Source organism: Tupaia chinensis, unplaced genomic scaffold (genome assembly GCF_000334495.1).
Source record: "Tupaia chinensis unplaced genomic scaffold, TupChi_1.0 Scaffold144752_1, whole genome shotgun sequence".
Lineage (NCBI taxonomy): Eukaryota > Metazoa > Chordata > Mammalia > Scandentia > Tupaiidae > Tupaia > Tupaia belangeri.
Genome location: NW_006204612.1, coordinates 91,995 through 96,750, shown reverse-complemented (window position 1 = coordinate 96,750; position 4,756 = coordinate 91,995). Strand labels below are relative to the sequence as shown.

Here is a 4,756-nt window from a genome sequence, read left to right as displayed (position 1 = left end):
TACTAGCAAAGTGAATGCAACAGCAATTAAGAAATTACATTCCATGGCTTGGTAGGCTTTATTCCAGGAATGCAAGGATGGTTAAACATGCAAAACAATAAACACAATACATCATATTAACAGAGAGACTAAAAACCATATGATCATATCTATAGATGTGGAAAAAGCTTGTATTTATTCATTTATTATTTTCCCCCAAAAGTAGTTTTTATTTATAGTATTGCAGTTTCAGAAGGTAACTGAGTAACAGGAGACTCATCTTACACAGGCACATTTTAGTAGAGTGGCTTTCTCATTCTTAGTCAAGAAGCTTCTCTAACCGATGATTGATATTTTGCAGATGGTTTTCAGCTCCCAAGAGAGTTCTTGTTTTAAATAACAGCACTGGAAGGCTGGATCAATCATATGTTTCCCTTACATTTTTGTTCTTTCTCTTGAACAGCTGAATAATCTTGATAAAGCTGTTTTAAACTAGATGAGAAATACACAAAATTACTAAGAGATGATTTTCTGCCCTTGAGTTCATCATACTTTGTAGTTGTTTCAGTCGTGGTTCTAACCGGAGCAGTTCATCCTGGACTTCAATCGAATGCCGCCTTTTCTTTGCGATATCTGAAATAATCTTAGCATTCTTCCTTTTCATATTTTCAACATCTGGACTTCTTTAAGTGTTTTGATGGGTTCTTCTTTGATATTAAAATGAAATTTGTTGACGGTTTACTTATAAATTTCAGATTGTATTTATTTTTGTTTTTATTCTGGGAAGAGTTTCTCAAATGCAGACAAAACAATATCCAACTCCATCATGTCACTGGTTTTCTTTTCTTCTAGACACCAAGTATGCATGCTGTCAGAAAGATCTGGGTCTATGGCTTCACTTCTTGATTTCTTCTTTTTGCCCTGAGACAGCTTCCCTTTATTCTCAGTTTTCGGTTGACTTTCTGCTACAAGAGTCTCTTTGACAACACAGGACTGGGCACTAAGGTGACCTGTCTCTTTAGCAGTGGCCAATTCGAGTGATTTCTCTGAATGTTCTGAAGATCCTGTAGTTGGAGTAGTTTCATGCTGTGTACTTATTTTTTCTGTTGGTTTAACTTTTTCTTCTTATATCACTTTCTTCAGTGCTTTCAGCTTCATTACTAGTGGGCTCCATTTTTCTTGCCTTTTTTTTTTTGCACCGATTTTTACAGATTTGCTTCCACTCGCTCCATTTTCAGACGTGTCCAAATGTCTTGGTGCTTTTCTTGAGGAGTTGAGGGGATAGGTGGTCTGCAGTGCTGGGAGCGTGCTTCATCAGCAGGTATGTGACGGTGCTGCATAAAGGAGGAGCCCAGGGCTCATCAGGTCCTGCATCTTTGTCATTTTCATTCAGCCCACTGCTTGAAATATCGGTATTATCCGGGAACTCAGACACATCAGTAGGCTTGCGCTTCTGACCAGCTTTAACTTCCGCAGACTGGGCTTTTCTTAAAGTACTCTTTGAAGATCTTACCCGCCCCAGCAGGGCCATCTGGCCAGTAAGTAATTCTGTGAGCACACCTTGGGTCCATTCCTGTCCTTTTGGTACCTCCATTAATTGCAGGTGTTTTTCTGCAGCCCAGGGCTCTTTCCCTTGCTCCAACATAGAGATAACAGTCAGATCAGGAGGACAGTTTCCTGAGGGGGACCTATCCCTGACTCCTTTGCAATCCTCCTCCTCCTCTCCCTAAGCTTCATTTCATGTTCAGGTACTGTGAGTCTTCAGAAATCAACCCTCCAAAGAAAGCTACCCCGCGCTCTCGGTGCCAGAGTTTACACGTGGTAGGGGTGGACCCTCAGGTCTGCAGGGACTGGGAACCCAGGAACGTGGGCCCAGCGCGGGCTTCCAGCCCCGCAGTGCTGTAGACGCGCTCACATTCACGTGCCCCAATGTGACCTTCACCCCAGAAGTCAGCCTCCAGGGCTCGCAGAAAAAAGCATTTATAAAATACAGAATCCCTTCATAATCAAGATTCTCAGCAAAATAGAGGTAGAAAGGACATTCCTCAACACAATGGCTTCGTTTCTGAATTCTAGAAACTTTTAAAGAAGAGCTAACCCCCATTCTACTCAAACTATTTAAGATCCAAGTAGAAGGAACCCTTCCAAATTAATTCTATGAAATCTCTATCCCCAAAACAGACAAGAACATAACAAAAAAGGAAAACTACAGAGAAATATCCCTGATGAATACAGATACAAAAAGTCTCAACCAGATATTAGCAAATTGTATCCAACAGCATATTAAAAATATTATACGCTGTGACGCCATCCTTGTTTGCCTCAACCATGCTCTGGGCACAGAGAAGGAAGTGGCGGTGGGGCTATATAGGGGAGGTGAATGTAGCCACAAGTAGGAGTGACTTCAGATTTGCACATACTGGAGCTGAAATGTGCACGGTTGCTGAAGATATTTTCCTTGAGATTGACACCATCAGAATTGTTCATTCAGTTGTCATTTTGTGACATTCAGATAAGAAGACCAAGTAGAGACTTCTCTAGACAGAACAGCTGTCTACAGTCTCAGCAGAGGCAGAGAGATTGGCTGAACAGGTCACTCCATGAGAGTCCTTGGGTGGTATCATTCTCATCCTTATATAATTGGACATCCATGTTGGAAGAAGTAATGTAACTTTACTTGGGGAGAGTGAATTAACATTTGTCAACATTTCTTTTCTTTCTTTCTTTCTTTTTTTTAAGAGAAACAGAAAGTGAGAAATCACCTCCCAGAGAGGGTGGCTACACCTCAATCCCTTCTCCTTCAATCTCCTCTTGGGAATTTAGACACACACACACACACACACACACACACACACACACACACACACACATGCCTGGGATGAGTTTTAAGCCTCCCAGGTCCAGGACTCAAACCGCAGTTGATGACATGGGAATCCAGCGACGTAACCATTACACCATCTGCTAGTCCCCCCCAGCATTTCACTATGTGCTAATGGTTCACAAATGTTTTCTCCTCTAATCTTCCTGGTGACCTAAGTTCACAGATAAGCCGTGTACTAGATAATGGGTCAGGCTTTGTAGGATTTACTTTTTCTTGTTTCATTGAAGATAAGAACACAAAGACTGGGTACGCTACAGTTGCTTTCAATCCGTACAGGCCAAAAGAACTCTGAGTATGGAGATCAAAATCCCAATCCATACGGTACCTCATGTCACCATTGGGAAGTGTGTGCCTGGAGTCTGCAGTAGAGCTGCCCAAGATCCTGTGCCAGGAGGAGTGAGGCGCATGTAGGAGGATCCACAACCTTACACATCTGGGCTCAGAAACCAAGATCCATAATGATTCAGTGTTTACCAAGAATCTGCCCATTCAGATGTCGGTAGTCATCAGACCTCCCCTGCAGTGGTTAGAAGATGGATTGGAGCTAAATCAATACCGTTTAGCGGAGTTGCAACAATAAAAGGAAAAGCTTATATGAGAACTTTCTTCTCTAGAATAAAGCAGGAGACAACATGGGGAAAGAGGAAAACCTAGTATAAAATTAACTTAGCTAAATCAATTTTGAATAAGAAAATGTTGGAGGACTCATATTACCTGACTTCAAAATTTACTACAAAGCTACAGTGATTAGGATGACATGGTATTGGCAGAGGGTTAGACACACAGATCAATAGAACAGAAGAGAAAACCCAGAAATAGACCCCCATAAATGCATCAAACTGATTTTTTACAAGATATAAAAGCAATTCAATGGAAGAGGGGTAGCCTTTACAACAAATTATGCTGGGTACCCATAGGCAAGAATAAAGGAAACTACCTAGACCTCACACCTTATGTAAAAGTTAACTCAAAATGTGTCATGGACTTAAGTGTAAGACATAAAACTATAAAACTTTTAGAAAAGAAATCATAGGAGAAAAAGGTTCAGGATCTCCTCTAGGTAATAAATTCACGGGCTTTACCCAAAAGCATGATGCATAAAAGGGAAAAGCTGAAGTCTCAGACTTCACAGAATTAAATATTTCTGCTCTGTAAAAAAATTAAGAAAAGGAAAAGACAAGCTACAGAGAAAGTATTTGCAAACCATATGTCTGATCAATGTGGAATAAAGTGTGCTTGAAACTCAACCATGAAAAACCATCTAATTAGAAAACAGGCTATATATATGTGATATGTTTATGTGTGTGTATCTGTGTATCTGTGTGTGTATCTTTGTGTATGTGTGTTTATGTGTGTGCATGTGTGTATATTTATGTGTGTGTATGTGTGTATATATAGGTGTGTATGTGTGTGTGTATATATATATATGCGTGTGTGTGTATGTATATATGTACGTATATATATGTATGTATATGTATGTATGTATATATATGTATGTATAAAAGTGTCTATATATATATGCGTGTGTGTGTATGTATATATGTACGTATATATATGTATGTATATGTATGTATGTATATATATGTATGTATAAAAGTGTCTATATATATATATGTGTGTGTGTGTATGTATATATGTACGTATATATATGTATGTATATATATGTATGTATATATATGTATGTATAAAAGTGTCTATATATATATATGCGTGTGTGTGTATGTATATATGTACGTATATATATGTATGTATATGTATGTATGTATATATATGTATGTATAAAAGTGTCTATATATATATATGCGTGTGTGTGTATGTATATATGTACGTATATATATGTATGTATATGTATGTATGTATATATATGTATGTATAAAAGTGTCTATATATATATAT

At 38.6% G+C, this 4,756-nt stretch overlaps 2 pseudogenes; one reads left to right on the top strand and one right to left on the bottom strand.

The window, feature by feature from the left end:
• Positions 1-298: 298 nt before the first annotated feature.
• On the bottom strand, positions 299-1,510 carry LOC102488114 (centromere protein U pseudogene; annotated as a pseudogene).
• Positions 1,511-2,204: 694 nt separating this feature from the next.
• LOC102487691 (lys-63-specific deubiquitinase BRCC36-like) lies at positions 2,205-3,479 on the top strand (annotated as a pseudogene).
• Positions 3,480-4,756: the final 1,277 nt, after the last annotated feature.